Genomic DNA, 18,857 nt, shown 5'->3' with positions numbered 1-18,857 from the left:
GGGCTGAGAAGGTGGGCTCATGCATGAAGCCCTAGGTTCGATTCCTCAGCACCACATAAGCAGAAAAAGTTGGAAGTTACAACTTTGGTGCGGGGGAGGGGGGGAACTGGGGGGGCGGGGGGAGGCTAGGAAGGGATGTGAAGGATAAACAAAGGAGGAGGCTGCAATGCTTGATAAGAAATGTACTCATTATCTTGCCCATGTAATTGTAACCCCTCTGTACAGTATGTTCACAAAAAATAAAAAGAAAAAATTGGAAGTGGCGCTGTGGCTCAAGTAGTAAAGTGCTAGCCTTGAGCTGAGAGACAGCACCTAGGCCCAGAGTTCAGGCCCCACAACTGACAAAAAGAAGAAAGAAAGGAAAGAAAAGAAAGAAGGAAGGAAGGAAGGATGGAAGGAGGAAGGGAGGAAGGGAGGGAGGGAGGGAAGGGAGGGAGGGAAGAAGGGAAGGAGGGAGAGAAGGAGGGAAGGAAGGAATATTCATCCAAGCTGGACACCGGGGCCACCTAGCTTCTCATAAGACTGAGTTCTGAGGATCATGGTTCAAAGCCAACCCAGGCAGGAAAGTTCCTGAGGCTCTTATCTCTAGTGAACCTCCTGAAAACCGAAAGTCCTTAAGGTTCTTATCTCCAATTAACGACCAGAAAACCAGAAGTGTCTCTGTGGCTCAAGTGGTAAAGCACTAGCCTTGAGCTAAAGAGCTCAGGGATTGTGCTCAGGCCCAGAGTTCAAGCCCCATGACCAACAACAACAACAAAAAAAGAATATTCACCCAGTGAGTGCCACATCACCAATTCTATCACTGTAACTAATTCTCATGAAAAGGTTTCCAGGGACAAAGGCTCTTGCTCTTTTCAGAGTAACGGACCCCTTTGGACTAGTCTAGGCTAGTAGTAAGTCTAGGCTAGTAGTAAGACTAGATTATTCATTAGAATTAGTATGGAATTGTTGAACACTAATTATATGAAAATAGTTGTCAAAATATTTTTAGAAAACAACTTATAATAAAGAAATATCTCCTTTTATTTTCCTGGTCAGTCATGGGGTTTGAACTGTGGGCCTGGACACTGTCACTGAGCTTCTTCACTGGTATTTGGAAAAATCTGCCCACAACTGTAATATGATTTGCAAATTGAAATATGTAGCCTCCATTTGTAATTGAAGGAAAGGTACAGAAAACAATAGTTTCCAGAGCCTGAGAACATGTGAGGAGGGAAAGATTGACAAAGGGCCATTAATGTATACAGGGGTACAGCTGAATAAGAGGAACAATTTCTAATGTTCTATAGCACAGTAGGATAAGTATGGTTGACAATAACTAAATATTTCAAAATAGCTAGTAGAGAGTACATTCCAAATACAGAGAAATTATATATGTCTGAGGTGTGGTAAAATAAAGGAACGAATAAATAAATAAGGTTCCCCTTCCCCTGGCCTCCTTTCTATAACCTTCAGGTGGCGCTGTTTCCCCTCCACCAAGAACCTGGTACAGGTGCAGCCCTCATCCTAGCTAAGAGCCTGAAGAAGTAATGGGAAAACCTTCCTTTGTCTTACTCTCAGAAGCCAGCTTCTTAGTCAGGTTTATGTAATTAAACAAAATGTGACTTCAGGGGAATGTAGATCTCTAAGCATTCTCTTCAATTCAGTAGTGCTGGCGTTTCACTGAACTGCAGAAATAACAAGACTAAATTCCCAAAGCCTGGCCAAGTTAATACTACAGAATGTTAATATTGCCAGATAAATGCAGTTGAATCGAAGTGCAATGGGTAGAAATGGGGAGCCATGTTGGATTACATGTGAGTACAACTAACCTGGACAAGAAGAGTTTTAGACCTAAGGAAGCTCACAAAAGGACACATTTTTCTCAGAATAAACTCTGCTTACTTTCAGCCAGCTGGAAAGAAGGCCAGACCAAATTATTCTTGTCATTTAGCTGCATACATATACTTCTGCCATACATAACTTCAAAGATGTATAGTGTCTTTGTCCCATGTGTCCCACGGCCAGTCAGCATAGAATTTCCTGAGCATACATGAGCAAATCAAAGATTCTAGGATGGAACATAATTTTTTTTATCATCTAATCTAACCCCCACATTTTGAGAAGATACCAAATGCAAAATATTTTTAAAAACTGCAACAATTGGTACTCTAGTTAGGAACGAGAATGTGGACATTTAAACCCTTATTAGTCTTGATTTTTTTTTTCATTAATGGGCTTCTCTATACTAATTTCGGCAATAAGACCTTTCATCTACATGCTAATCTAAAAGCTGCAGGAGATCAATATCCCAGTTCAAAGCCAAGCAGAAATGATTCTTCCGTATGCAATTTTTTTTGGTCCATGGAAGTCTTCAACAGATTGAGTGAGGCCTACCGACCCTTGTGAGGATGGCTTGCTCAACTTTGAATCACCTCCTGACTCATGTTCATCTCATCCGGGACTGCCTGCAGACATCCTCCATACATTTAATCATGTATCAGCCTACCCAGTCAAGTTCAGACACAAAGTTAACCTTCACATCCTGTCCTCACACAATTTTCTGGTTTGTCCAACAATCAGAGCCTTGCTAAGAGATCCCCTTAACTGCTCTAAAACACTAAAATATCTATGAATGCCATGACAATTACTGTATTTGCATTTTACCTGTGCTACACCTAAAGAACAAAGAATGCAATAAAATATGCATTAGAATAAAATGTGCCATTTTAAGCCGGGTACTGGTGCTCACACCTGTAATCCTGGCTACTTAGGAGGCTGAGATCTGAGGATTGAAGTTTGAAGCCAGCCCAGGCAGGAAAGTCCTTGAGACTTTTAATGCCAATAAACCACTCAGAAAACTGGAAGTGGCGCTGTGGCTCAAGTGGTAGAGCACTCACCTTGAGCTGAAGAGCTGAGGGACAGCGCCCAGGCCCAGAGTTCAAGCCCCACAACCCATCCCCCCCCAAAAAAAAAAAACACAATCTTTTTTGTGGTATAAACCATTTGCGGATTCTCTTTAAAACCTCGTCAGTTTTCTGCTTTACCAAGACCTGGGGTGTCATCTGTTTCACGTGTACCCTGGCATCCTGCTCTGTGTTGTTCAGTTCCCCATCAGCCTTCCCGTGCACCGGCCAGCATGGGGAATGTGCCGACAGTCAGGCTGCCCCTTCTCCTCCCTCAGGCAGGCCTTCCTTCCCAGAAAGTGACCTGGCAGGACTGTGATGGTCACAAGGTCATGAAGCCCTGAGGGCCTTACATGCTTATTCTCAGACACTTAATAAAAATAAAAGCAAGTATATCTCTGGCAGCAATGTAAATTATTCATGTGCTTTATTTTAGGAGACAGTTTTATCTTTACAAAAAAAAAGAGTAATTCCCCAAATCATATGCACAACAAAATTTCTGATCAAAAGTGAGTTTTTAAGGGGCCCGAGCTTTACTCAGATGCCAGTTACTACCATGTGGGTAGAACCAAAGAAGCTGTATTTTATTGGGATGAAATATGTGGAAAGCTAGCCAAGACCACAGGTTTACTGGAGTTTTCTGGAGGAAAAAAGCAGCTCAGCAGCCCCCAAAGCTCAAGGTCCCTCCAGCCAGCCTCAAGCCCTGAAGCCCTCTGTTCAAGAATTTCAGTGCATCCCAGGTTTTCTTTGATGAAGAATCCTAGTCTTACTTGGTCTATTGAAGGTACTTCAGCAAAGCTCTTGTTTATTTTTTCCTTTTTAGCTTTTCTTTTCTTACCAGTCTCTCTATTTGTTATTGTTGTTGTATTAATAACCAAATACTAATACCTAACAAATATTTTCAACTTTTATCTCTAGCCTGTTCCTGTTTTCTAAGATCAAAGTCTGACTCCCTCCTCAAACTAGCTCATGTTGTTTTCCTGCTTCTATTTCAAAATATAGACCACGCGGTCTTTAAACTTTATTCCATGATGACTCGCTTAGATTTAATCATATGCACGGCACCGCAGTAACTTGCTAAATAAATCCATGTGGGGATGAAAGGAACGTTGTAGGCCTGATCTGGGCACCCAAAGCTTCGTATTGTTCTTTGCTTTTCAGAAGTTTCTGGACTCTGTAACTGAACACAGCAGATTCTAGTTAAAAATTCACAATGATTCCTTTTTATGTCTTTTTATGAGGTCTTCCAGTTTAAAAGGATTGTTATTTCACTCCATAAATATTTACATTCAAAAGACTTGACTACGGAGCAGTGTTCCTGGGACTGAACAAATGTACCTCAATTTACTCACACAAAATGAGCCAAGTCCTAGAGCATAGGTAGTTACAGGCCAAGGACTATCAAACTGGTCTGGACTCTAGTGAGGAAATCCCTCCTTCATACACTAACACCATTGTCTGTACTCTAATGGTTTGGTTTGGCTTTTTCATCTTTTCCTCATCGGGATATGTTTCATTCTGGGAAATAAGCCATTTGATAAGGTAAACGATGACTGTATAAAACTGCAACACACTGGGGCTGGGAAGGTGGCTCAGTGGTAGAGCGCTTGCCTTGCAATGCATGAGGCCTTGGGTTCGATTCCTCAGCACCACATAAGCAAAAAGAAAAAAGCCGGAAGTGGCGCTGTGGCTCAAGGGGTAGAGTGCTAGCCTTGAGCTGAGGAGCTGAGGGACAGCACCCAGGCCCAGGGTTCAGGCCCCACGACCAGACCCCAAAAAAACAAACAAACAAAAAAAAAAAACTGCAACACACAGTGGTACTCAGTGGACACTATGTTGAAAATGAACTTGTGGGCGAGGATGGGAAGGAAAAACTGGGAGAAAGCCAAGGAAGGGGTGATATTGTCCAAAAAGAAATGTACTTATTACCTGGCTTATGAAACAGTAATCCCTATGTGCAGCACCTTTATAATAATAATAAAATTAATAATAAAAAACTGCAATGTAATGACTACAACATAAAAACCTAAATTTTTTTGTTCTGTTTAGATTTTGTTTGGACTGATATTTGGGGGGAGCAGGTTTTCCTCTACAGCCAGGCTGAACTTGAACTCAAAGTCCTCCTGGCTTAGCTTCCCATAAGCTAGAACTGTAGGTACGTCTCACCATACCACAGCATCTTTTTCCTTAAAGTGATTCTTTAATGCTAAAAGGTAATTCCAAAGAGTCAGAACAGCAATACTATTAAAAGAAGTATCTAAAGCTTCAAAGCAACTTCTTAAAAAGGAGGTCATTAATTCAAATATATGAATTTTTCTATTTTTTTAAAAACTAGGCTATTCCTAACTTTTTAAAATTTTCACACTCCAAGCTATTGGTGGCTAGCTAAAGGAAGTTAGCAATCATTTGGCTTGGCATAGTAACAACTTTGACCTAACAACTGTAGTTTCGGATTGGACAAAAGTCTAAAATCTGAATACCTTTATAGAACGCTGCTTTAATGACTTCTTCCAAGACCACCTTAGAGAGTTTGTATGGATATAGAATCTAGAAAGCAATTTACATTCTTCATGCAACTGATCAATATATGTAGAAATCCACAAATAATGAGAAATTATACAATACAAATACACATGCAAATATTAACAAAATATTAAAATATTAACTCTAGCCAATGATAATTTCCTTAAGCCAGTCTATGACTGGCTTGTAAGATCAGTGGGATTGGCTGGGGATGTAGCTCAGTGGTAGAGAATACTGAGACTTCAGCACCACCAAAAAATGCCAGAGGTGGGGGGAGATGGCATATACTGGGAATGTTAGGAGCTATACAAACAAGTTTACCCAAGTTTTGTATCATACCACCATTGAGTTGTCTAATAGAGATAAACCTGTGTTTTGGTTTGGGGGTTCCTATTAATGAGGAAAGGCAGAAGATAATTTCTGCACTTTCAGACATTTATTGTATGCCAAGGGCTGAACCTGTTGTTAATTTAATGCTCTCAACATCTCTGAGCTAAATATTTTTATTCCCATTTGCAGCTGAAGAAAGCAAGTTTGGAGGATTTAAAGACCAGAACACTGGCACCCTCCTGGCAAGTGGGAGAAATATTTATAATTAGCTGATCTGGGGAGAATTAAAAAGGCAAAGGCCATACCCACATGTTTAGAAAATGGAAAAGTTCTTCCCACAGAGAATTATCTCTTCCCCCAAAAAAGGCTTATTATGCTAACCTCTCCCTTAATTGCCTTCTTCATTAATTTCAATAATTCTTTTACCATATTTTCCCAAAAATAAAATAGGAGAATTGCTTTCAAATTTGGAAAAAAATAAAATGCTATTTGGAAGCCAGTCAAGTGTTTGGGTGAGATAGTTAAAAAATAAAGCAGGTTCAACAAAGAACTGTTGAAGTGAATAGAATAAAAGAAAAAGTCCTGATCCTTAGTTAAAAAACACTTAACAATCTTAACTATCAATGAGAGGATAAAAAGTTAAAGGCTGGCTGGGCACCAGTGTCTCATGCCTGCAATCCTAGCTACTCACGAGGTTGAGATCTGAGGATCATGGTTCAAAAAGCCACCCTGGGCAAGGAAAGTCTGTGAGACACATCTCCAATTAACCACCAGAAAACTGGAAGTGGTGCTGTGGCTCAAGTGGTAGAGTGCTAGCCTTGAGCTGAAGAGCTGAGGGACAGCGCTCAGGCCCAGAGTTCAAGCCCATGACCCACACACACACACATACACAAAAAAAAAAGTTAAAGGTTAAAATTAAGGAAAGGATGAAGGGAAGGAAAGTCCTTTAGGTAAAACCCAAGGAGACTTGAGAATACATGTCAGAGACTTGCATTTGATCTTGGAGATGTGTGTTTTACTGGTGACTTCTTTGTTCCAAAAGTGTTTTTGTTTGTTTTTTTTTTCAATCTGTTAAAACCCCCTAGTAAAACTGCTCACTTTCAGCTTTATTTTCCTATCCAGATCCTAAGAACTGTCAAAAAAATTTTCTGTCATCCTATTGAGTGAAAAAACATCATTTTTGAAATGAATATAAGCTCTACAGATTACTAATATTTCATGATGCTACTTTATAAGTTTCATTCTCCTGACCCATCTTTACCAGACAGGAAAAAAATACCCTCACAACTTCCCAAACCTTCAAAAGTGTTTCCTTGACCAAAACCTGCTCTTGTCCAGGAATTTAGAGCTGTGTATGTTATCAAAGTGGTTCTCAGATCCACAAATTGCTTTCACTCTTTTGTTGTTGTATTCCGTTGCTGGCTCCTGCTTTTATACAATACACTGAAATGTGTGTACATGGCAATGACCACTACAATGAAACCTCTCAATAAAGTTATTCATGAGTCACAGAATGTCTTAAATCTCTCTATTTTCACAGCAATCGCCTTTTTATGACTTTTACAATTTCTTCAGAGCTGAGTACAGACTTTTCTTTCACTTCAAAGCCTGTCCAGCAGGCTGCAAATAAAGAAGGAACTGCTGTGGTCCCTCAAGCCACACACTGCCCCTTGGCACTCAAGCCTACAGGGCCTGGGGAACTGCTGGCCCTTGTAGCTCTAGGTAACAGTTCCCACAACCCCTGGTTTATAAACATTGACATTTGTGGGAAAATAAGAGCAAGAGAAAGAAAGGAAAGAGAGAAAGAAAGAGATAAAAAGAAAAAGAAAGAAAGAAAGAGAGGGGGGAGGGCGGGAGGAAAAGAAGAAAGAAAGCAAGAAAGCGAGAAAGAGGGAAGGAAGGGAAGGGAAGGGAAGGGAAAGGGGAAGGGGAAGGGGAAGGGGAAAGGAAAGGGAAGGGAAGGGAGGAAGGGAAGGCAGGCAGGCAGGCAGGAAGGCAGGCAAGAAGGCAGGCAGGAGCAGGCAGGCAGCTCTTTGCTGAAAATTTTTTTCAAGTTGTTTTTAAGTTGAAATGGTTGTTTAAAAGCTAAAGGCCAAAGCTTAATTTATATCTTAACTACTACTATGACTTGTAAATAAAACATACTCACTCTTCTCTTGGGATTTTAAAAGCAGTATTAGCCACCAAGAACTAGAGAATATAGTAAACAAACTACCAGCAGGGTTTCTAATCTCTAGTTTTTGCATTAGTAAAATTACTTTTGCCAGGCACTGGTGGCTAAGCCTATAAGCCTAGGTATTCATGAGGCAGAGATTAGAGGACTGCAGTCCAAAGCTAGCCAGGGCAGGCAAGTCCTTGAGACTCTTATCTCTAACTAACCACAAAAAGCCAGAAGTGGAGAAGTGGTATGGCGCTAGCCTTGAGCAAAAAAGTTCAGAGACAATGTTCAGGCCCGGAGTTCTATTCCCAGAGCCAACAAAAAGAAAAGAAAAAGAAAAAAAAAAAGGGGGGGGGGGGAGAAAGAAAAAAACCTACAAAAAAATCTTCCAACCATCAAGATTAATTTTTCAGTCAACTTTTCCTAAAAATAAACCAAACTATAGCAACATTCAATTTGTTTTGGAGTACCAATATTTCAGGTGTAGCGAATTTAGAATTATTTATATGCAACAAAATATTTTTCATGCTTTTTAAATATTTGTTTCCACTGCTCTTTGCTTCAAAACAGAAATAATATGGTCACTAAGAGATTTCCTCTCAGACCGCAGCTGTTTCCACTGTGGAACTACAGTGCAACCTGGTGGTTATTTCTGTTATTACCACAAGGTATGCATGTGAGTGGCCAATTGTAGAAACCCAAAGAAAAATTTCAAAAACAAAGTAAAAGGAAAAGAGGAGGAGGAAGAAGAGGAGCAGCAGCAACCATAGCATGGCTTTCCTTGCATTATAATTACAAACAAAATTTTAAAATTTTAATGCAACGTATCTTTGAATAATCCTTTGGTAAACATATTCATGAGTCATCATCGTATCAACTAATAGAATTTTTAACATTCCTGTATTTTTACAATACTCCTTTTTATGATTTTTACAGTTATCTAAATTATGCTTTCTAAACGATTAAGGAAAAAATTTGTTGGTGGTACAAGAATGCAAACTTAAGTAGCGTGTGAATCCTGGGAGGCTTGTGTTGTTTTTGTACTCTGGGCACAGGAAGCACGGCTAGACAAACAGCGTTTGTCCTGGCCATCAACCTCCCCTGTACACCTACTTATGGATAATCTTTTTTTTTTTTTTTTTTTTGTCGGTCGTGGGGCTTGAACTCTGGGCCTGGGCGCTGTCCCTCAGCTCTTCAGCTCAAGGCGAGCACTCTACCACTTGAGCTACAGAGCCACTTCCGGTTTTCTGGTGGTTTATTGGAGATAGGAGTCTCACGGTCTTACCTGCCCGGGCTGGCTTCGAACCACGATCCTCAGATCTCAGCCTCCTGAGTAGCTAGGATTACAGGCGTGAGCCACCAGCGCCCGGCTTATGGATAATTTTTTAATGCGCTCCATTGATTAAATTTATTTCCATTCTTAAAAAGGAAGTATTTGGTTGCTGTTCACATTCTTATTAGCATCAATTAGGTACACAAAGGACTTCATTTTGACCTCTCTCCATATGTTTACAATATGCTTTAATCAGACTTAACCTCTTATCCCTCTATTGTTCACAAACCACTCCCCCTAAGTTTCACTGTTCTATTTGCGCACATCTATGTAAAGCATTTTAACTGTATTCAACTCCCTTTCTCCTGCCTGATTGCCCACCCACCTGTCACTAGTATTCCACACCCTGGACAGGAACTGTTTTATGTTCCTGTAATTCATTTCTTCAGTGTGGCTACTTGTTCAAAAGGGTTTCACCATGGTATTTCACATCTGCATGTATTTAATATCAAGTTGACTGCTTGTTTACTCTCACTTACCACATTCCCACAATTGCCTCCATTCAATAGCTGTTTTTTTTTTCAGCTATTTTCATTCATAGAGGCAATGTATTACATTATTATTCACCCTTTAACATTCTCTCCCCTCCATCATGTCCTCAAATAGTCTCATAGGTGTGTTTACATGTATATGTGTGTGTCATTTTTTTTTTTTTGTCGGTCGTGGGGCTTGAACTCTGGACCTGGGCGCTGTCCCTCAGCTCTTCAGCTCAAGACGAGCGCTCTACCACTTGAGCTACAGCGCCACTACCGGTTTTCTGGTGGTTTATTGGAGATAGGAGTCTCACGGTCTCTCCTGCCCGGGCTGGCTTTGAACCGCGATCCTCAGATCTCAGCCTCCTGAGTAGCTAGGATTACAGGCATGAGCCACCAGTGCCCGGCATGTGTGTGTTATTCATTATGTATCATTTAGGTCTAGCCTTAAACTATGAGAGAAAACACAACTATTGTCCTTCTGAACCTTACATACTTTAACATAATGATCTCTAGCTTCATTCATATATACCTGCAAACAACATAATTTCATTCTTTGGCTGAGTAATATTTGGCCAAGTAAAAGACCATTTTCTTGGTCTGCCCTTCAGGAACAACACATGTATGCTGTTTCCATGGCTTGCTATTTTGAGTAATTTTGCAGTGAACACAGATATACAGGCCCTCTATTGTATCCTGACTTTTTTTATCCTGATTTTGTATCACACATTCCTTGAGATTAATGTCCACAAATGGCACTGCAGGATCCTACAGCTCTACTTTTAGTTTTTTCAAGGAACCTCTACACTGATTTCTATAGTGACCACACTAGTTTACATTCCACCACACCGTGTAAGGGTTCCTCTCCCCCCACACTCTTACCAGCGTTTGTTTTTGTGCTCTTGATGGATAATGAAATATCAGTGTCATTTTGACTTGCATTTCTTTATGTCTAAGGATGTTGAGCTTTCTTCACGTCTTTATTGACCATTTGTACTTGTTGAGAAATATCTGTTGTTCAGGTCCTTTACCCACTTTATTAATCATGTTGTTGATCCTTTGAGAACTGAGTTTTGAGATCTTTGTCTATTTTGGTTATTAATCCCATTCGATGTATATCTGTTAAAGACTTCTCCCATGCTGTAGGCTGTCTCTCCAGACCAGTGACCATTTCCTTTGGCTTTGCAGAAGCCTTTTAGTTTCATGAAATCCCATTTGTCAATCCTTATTCTTCTCTGTGGAACCACTGGAGCTCTACTTAGGCGGTTATTGCCTATGACAATATGGTCTAGCTCTTTTGCTATTCTTTCCTGTAGTAGTTTCAAAGTTTCCGGTCTTATTTTAAGTTCCTTGGCCCACCTTGAATTGCTCTTAGTACTGGGTGAGACAGAGGGGTCTATTCTCAGTCTTCTGCATGTGAATATCCAGTGTTCCAAGTGCCATTTATTGAAGAGGATGTCTTTTCTCCAATGTACATTCTGGGCTCCTCTGTCAAAATTCAGGTGGTTGCCAGGTGCTGGTGGCTCACACCTGTAATCCTAGCTACTCAGGAGGCTGAAATCTGAGGATCATGGTTCAAAGCCAGCCCAGTCCATGAGATTCTTATCTCCAATTTACCACCAGAAAACGGGAAGTGGTGCTGTGGCTCAAGGGGTAGAGTGATCACCTTGAGCGGAAAAGCTCAGGGACAGCACCCAGGCCCATAGTTCAAGCTCCACGACTGACCAAAAAAAAAAAAAAAAAAATCAGGTGGTTGTAGCTATGTCAACTTATTTTGCTGTTCCATTACTTTGTGTCCACTGGTCTGGATGCCTTTTCTTGTGCCAGTAGCAGGCATTTTTGTTACTATGGCTTATATAATTTGAAGTCTATCATTCTGATACCGCCAGCATTATATTTTTGGTCAGGACTGCTTTGGCTATTTGAGATCTTTTGTACTTCCATATGAATTTTAGGATTGCCATTTCTATTTCTGCAAAGAATGACATTGGGGGAAAATGTGTCCTTTGTCTCTCTGAACCTGACCTACTTAACAAAAATGGAGTTAGATACAAATTACAGATAGGTAGGTAGGTAGGTAGGTAGATAGATAAATAAATAGATAGATAGATAGATAGATAGATAGATAGATAGATAGATAGATAGATAGACAGATAATATGCATATATATAAACATGTTAAATAAAGTATGGTATATGCACAGGAAGATTCCAATGTACCCACAAACTGACATGTTGAATTGAAACCCCTTTGTACGGTACAGGAGGAGGAGGAGGGGAGAGGTGGAGCGGGGAGAAGGAAGAGGAGGAGGAGGAGGACTATGACAACATTGGCTTTTGGTAGTGTAGTCATTGTCCTAGTATTCATTCTACTAATCCAAGAGCAAACATCTCTAGCCTTATCTATAAAGACTCACAAAGAAAACAGTCTTTGTAACAAGTTCCTTGTAGAGCAACAATGAAGTTCTTATATCACACATTATAGATCCATGTAATGGCACAGGGGAACATGATGCATGCATGGAGTACTCCAAATTCTCACCATCCAACTCTTAGAAAGGACACCACTGGACATCCTCACACAGGGTATTTAACACAGCTTGGCTGCTACTAGAAAACAAAGCTGCCTTCTCTCCCATGTTAACTTGCATAATCAGCACTGCTTCTAGACAGTGACCCTGAAACAAACTTCTCTCCCTGATAGGCTGAGAAGGGCCACTGTACTTGACCTTAAGGAAAGAAATATTGAAGCCTTCTCGGAAATGTGGGCTTTCTGATTAAGGACCGATGAGGGGACAGAATCCCAAACAGGGTAAAAGCCCCGGCATTCTGAAGACGTGGCTGGCACAGGAAAAAGTACAGAGGCAGGGAAAAGAATGTCTAATTCCCCAGGGTAACTTAAGTGCTTGGTAAAGTGCAGATCAATAATGTGTACTCAGTAACTACTGGGCTGATGAAAGACAGTTCAGCCATCTTCTAGTACATCTCCAACTCAGTACACAAAAGGACAATGTTTTGGGGAACAGTGTAAGCTATGAAACAAAAATAACTATATTTAATGGTAAATATATTAAAACATTTAAAAATCCAAATATATGCATATGTTTAACTTCTCATGTTATTTTGAGTATATATGGACATGCATGTATGTATCTAAGTTGCCAAGTTCTGATAAATTTCTAATAAAATAAGAGATTAAGAATACAGCCTTTGTAATCCTCTCCTAAGAATATCCTTGGTTCTCACTGTGTGAATGTTGAGTCCTGTATAATTTATCATGTCCAAGTATAACTTTTTGTCTTTTACTATCCAGTGTGTTTACCTGTAGATTTATGGGCACATTCTAGTTATCACAAATGAGGGAAATCATGCAACCTAGGTTTATTGAAATGAACTCTAAAAAATGGAAACAGAAGTTTTCTTTTTATTTGGCTTTTTTAAGAAAATTTATTTTATTGTAAAGATGCTGGGGGGGGGGAGGGTTAGTTACAGGAGTAAGGTAATGAGCACATTTCTTGTTGAACATTGTTAACTCCCTCCTTTGTTTTTCTCCTACTATCCCTTCCCTCTCCCACCTCTCCCACTCCTCCCCCACCCAGAAGTTGTAAAGTTCATTTCCATTTTGGGGGATGGGGGGGTGGTCCAGTCGTGGGGCCTGAACTCTGGGCCTGGGCGCTGTCCCTCAGCTCTTCAGCTCAAAGCTAGCGCTCTACCACTTGAGCCACTGCGCCACTTCCAGCTTTTTCTGCTTATGTGGTGCTGAGGAATCAAACTCAGGGCTTCATGCATGCAAGGCAAGCAATCTACCACTGAGCCACCTTCCCAGCCCCTCTGTGAGACTCTTATCTTCAATAAACCATTAGAAAACTAGAAGTGGCCCTGTGGCTCAAGCAGTAGAGAGCTTGCCTTGAGCTGAAGAGTGCAGGCACAGCGCCCAGGCCCAGAGTTCAAGCCCCACAACTCACACACACACACACACACACACACATACACACACAAGTTGAAATTCTTTAATACCATGAGTAAAAATAATTAGATGATGGATAATGCAATACATAGTCATATATAATAATAGCCCATTGCTAGAAACATTAGGGATTCACTATTACTAGAGAGAACTGGGCCTCTAGACATTATTCTGGTATTATATATGTTTGCATAGTTTAGTTCACAACTGCAAACTTTGCTCTCACTCTTCCTTGTTTTGCCTTTTCCACAAAAATACCTGTGGCACAGTTCTGGGCTCCCTGCTCTTAACTGATTTGGTCAGCTCAGTGTGGATGTAAACTTCAGATCTAGATTTTCTCACCCGATTGCTCTTTTCAGAGACATAAGGCACTTATTTCAGGACACCTGTCATAATGTATTACAATTTTTAAAGATGCTGGTGACAGAGTAGCTGAAAATTCAAATGGAATGAATTTGAATGGAGCAGCGTCTTCTGTTGCATTGTTTGTTTGCTTTTTTAAAGACTAATTCTTGAGAAGACTATTTCTGTACAGGATGACCAGACAATTACCTTGTTATCAGGGCACATCACTGCAATTCCCTTTGTAATTAGTGTCTATGGCCACATGGTTCCTTCCAGTTCCCTCAACCTATAGTGATGAGAATCAGACATGAAGATTACTGAAATAATTGGGTCAAATCTGCAGTAGGCCAGTTCAGTGGTTACACTAAATGAGGGCATATTCAAAAATCATAATGGATCATACTCTGCATGGGTAAAATAGGAGTGATGATGGTATGGTATCAGCCAATTTCAGGATGCTCACAAGTAAAATGTGACTCATTAATATTTGCACAGGTATAAAGTAAAAATAAATAATGCTGTGCTAAATAGATTTATGTTTCAATTATCTGGTTTCCAGCCCATTTCATTTATAATAATCTTTTAAATAGAAGCATCAAGGAGTAGAAATATTCTAAATTGTCATACTTTGGAATTCATTATTTTGGGTTGGATTTCTTTCATTTGTCATGCTGAATCCATCTCCTTCCCTTCTTCACCAATGGGAGCTCATTGCTTGAGCTACTTAACAAGCTCCCTTGCCCTCTCACTTCCACTGGGTTTGGTTGCTAGTGAGGGATGAATGACCAAAGGAAGGAAGGAGAGTGAGGTTGAGTATTCACCATTTCACCATTGCGGGATCATCCCTATACACTCATAGCTATGTGCAGATGGTCCATGTACACAACCTGTTTACCTTCATGTTTTAGTGATTATCATCTCCTCTTTGCCCTGTTACTGCACTACCTCAAATTATTTCCATATTTCTTGTTTATACCTTCATAATAGTCCCTCTGACACTCTCCTCAAATACATCTGTAACTATAAGAGTGTCCTCAGTCTCTGACACAGATGTTTCATGTCTTCTGTCTGCACCTATGGATCATGGTAAGCTAAACTGCTAGCTTATATATTCATCAGTTTTGTGTCACTGTAACAAAATGCTTGATGTAATTAACATATTAAGGGATGTTTATTTTGGCTCATAGCTTTACATTTCTCCAGTCCATGGTTAGGTAGACCTATTGTTTTTAGGCCTCTAGTGCCAGACAGCACCAGAGAAGTATGAGACAGAGCAAACAGATCGACTAGGAAGCAAAAGAAAAGAACAAGAGTCCCATAGACCCTTCAAGGGCACACCTCCAATGACATAGGGAAAGCTCCAAAAGATTCCACCACCTTCCAATAGCACTAGCCTAGGGCTCAGGCCTTCCAACACATGGACCTTTGAGAGACATTCAACTTCTGAATGATAGCATCTTGCCAACAGGGGAAAAGTCTCAGGCCATAGTCATACCAGTCAACACCACCAACCTCAGTTAGCTTCCATTCTGAAGTCATGTCATTTGATAACAGGCCTGCTGCCTGCAATCACTTTTCTCTGGCTATTCTGGTCATTAAGTGCTGCTGTTTAGCTTTTTTTAATTGTGAAAATACTGTACAGAGGGGTTACAATTATATGGGCAAGATATTGAGTACATTTCTTATCAAGCATTGTAGCCTCCTCCTTTGTTTTCCCTTCCTCTCCCTTCCCATCCTCCCCCCCACCCAACATAACGACTTGTACATCTCATTGTTGCAATGGGTCCACCTGTATCCCTATTTAAACGATTTGTTTTTCCCCTTCCCCTCCACAAATTATACTGACATCAAATACAGTGAAAGCAGGGTTTATACTGTGGGGGAGGGACATACAAAGCAACAAAGAAATAATCTTATAAATGTTAGAAACAATCGCATGAAAGAAAAAAAAATTTGAACACATATCTTAGGGTTCATTAGCTTTTACCATGTCTAGATCCTCCCTTCATTGATTAGGGAGGCTATAACTACACTGCTCCACAGTAGCAACTACAATTACAGAAAATAGTCACTAAAGCACTTCAAAGACGGTGGCTCTCCTATTTTCTTCTTTTCCCAGATGAGAAAATTGGGAAGCATACATGATAAAATGTATACTATAGACATGTATTGGTTAGCTTGTCACTTTGACAAAATATCACACATAAACAAAATGACTAAAGATTTATTGTGGTTCACAGCCTGGGTCGCCTGGACCTCTATTAATGAGAGCTTCTCTATGTAGTATCTTCACTCTGTAGATGGGGTGGGACTTTACACTTTTGCCTCCTGTTATGAATTTTTATTTTTTTTTTGATGATACTAGAGATTAAACTTAAACTTGGAGCCTCATACTTGTTAGCAAGGTGCTCTACTACTTGAGCCATGCTTAGAAGTTCTGGAAAAGCTTATGTAATGAGTAATAACTGATAGAAAAGGTAAGCATTTTACTATATGTTGTTTACAGCACAGTTATTTAGTGCTAGTTCTCATTACTAAAAATATAGTGGGTGGCACTGGACACTTTACCACCTTTCTCAGGAGGAAACAAGAGAGCTTGATAGTCATTAATCCTGTAACTCTAGTAACACACCTTTGAGAATAAGGACAAAAGTTCCCTTCATTAAAATATTTATCTTTAACTGAAGGACATTGTTTATTTACTTTAAACAAAGAACCCTGATAAAGAAAACCCATTAAATAGAATTGTACTCGGGGGAGAGAGGGGGGAAATAAACCTGAACCAACAATGTCAAGTTTAAATCTCTAAAGCAAAGAAATCAGGAATTAAGTCCTAGAACTATGAAGAACAGTATCTGCAATAAAACTAGCAAGGCCAAGGCCAAACTCAAATCTAGACCAGAAACATAGATGAGTCCAGGATCACAGTTCCCAAAGTGTGTGCTATGAAGAGCCACAGGCCACTGGAGCCAGATGTTTTGGATCTTTAATTTTAAATTATTGAGAGAAACACAGAAACATCATGTGACATATAAATGTCTTTAATTATTAGGTTGTTTGGACATGAGTACTTAATAAGCGAAGCTACTGGGTATTTCTTTGGCTAAAGGACATTATAAGGAAAGGGGGGAAAAGGGAAAAAGAAAGAAAAACCACAGAAGCCAAACATGGTGGCACACACTTGTAGTCACAGCTGCTCAGAAGGCAGAAAGATTGTTAAGTTTGAAGCCAGCCTGGAATACATAGCACAACCCTGTTCTCAAAAACAAAAATTAGGCAGGACTAGTAACCACAAGACTGGGCTCAAGCCCTAGTACAACCCCTCAAAATAAGCAAATAAAAAGCAATGTTCAAGAGATAGAGCCAGGAGGATTAAGACTCCAGGCCAGCCTGAGAAAACAAACAAACAAAAATCCACTAGAGCCTGTCTCAAAAAACAAAACAAACAGGCGGTGCTAGCCTGTAATCTCAGCTATTTAGGAGGTGAAGATAAACTATGCAAGCTAGCTCTCAGCAAAAGTGAGAACAGTTGAAAAACTGAAAAAGGGTTTGGAGTGTGGTAGAAAACTAGCTTAGCATGCACAAGGTTCGTGGTTCAACTCTGAGTACCAAAAAAAATAGATAAGACAGATTCTAAGAACTCCAAGAAATGAAGAAGTTTAAGATGAGGTTCAAGGACACTAGCTTCTCAGTGTCAACTAGAAGTGAAATGAAATTTTTAGTTCTACATACCTAATTACATATGGTAGGGCCTTTTCTTTCACTTGATATTGGAGCCTTTGAACTCTCTTACTCTGAATTTACTACAGGATCCCTTTCAGGTCAGTAAATCATGTTTTAAAATTACTAAATCTTACTCTTGATAATAAAAACAAGGGCTGGGAATGTGGCTTAGTGGTAGAGTGCTTGCATAGCATGCATGATTCCTTAGTACCACATAAACAGAAAAAACTGAAAGTGGTGCTGTGGTTCAAGTGGTAGCGTGCTAGCCTTGAGAAAAAGAAGCTCAGGGACAGTGCCCAGGCCCTGCATCCAAGTCCCAGTACTAGATAGATAGATAGATAGATAGATAGATAGATAGATAGATAGATAGATAGATAGATAGATAGATAGATAGATAGATAGATAGATAGATAGATAGATAGATAGATAGATAGATAGATAGATGATAGATAGATAGATAGATAGATAGATAGATAGATAGATAGATAGATAGACCAAACCAAACAGTGATTGTTAAGTGTTAGTTTGGGGACCAAGCAGAGTTCACCAAATATTCTGTGTGCAAAATTCTATTGAAATTTAAATATCACTCTCCTGATGAAAAAATAAATGAATCTTACAGAATAATAGTCTATTTAGAAAATATATTCTAAATAAGGGTTGGAAACTAAGGCAGTAAAAGCTAATGGACAGTAATTACTGAATGAATACAGGATTTTTGTCTGGGATGACTAGCAAATTCTAGAGATGATAGTGGCAAATACACTAATTATCACTGAATTATGTATTTAAAATGATGAAAACAGTAAATTTTATGTTATGTATATTTTACAATAATGAAAAAGAAAAAAAAAACAAGCATTCTTAGCTATTGGACCATAGAGAACCCAACTGTGGACCAGAATTAACTTGCAACATCATATTTTACCAACATCTGTTCTGAATCATGAGACCCACTAGACAAAGTAAAACTACTCAAAAAGTTTTCAAGTCATGGCAATTCATTTTTTTAACCTGAAGATGTTAACTAGATTTTCATACTTGGTATTATATTTGCCAAAACTTGCAAATGCAAACCATAACATTTATCCATGAACTATATTTGAGAGAATCTGTAAGAG

This window comes from Dipodomys spectabilis, unplaced genomic scaffold, assembly GCF_019054845.1.
Source record: "Dipodomys spectabilis isolate Male_0828 unplaced genomic scaffold, ASM1905484v1 ptg000297l, whole genome shotgun sequence".
Lineage (NCBI taxonomy): Eukaryota > Metazoa > Chordata > Mammalia > Rodentia > Heteromyidae > Dipodomys > Dipodomys spectabilis.
This window is presented reverse-complemented; position numbering follows the sequence as displayed.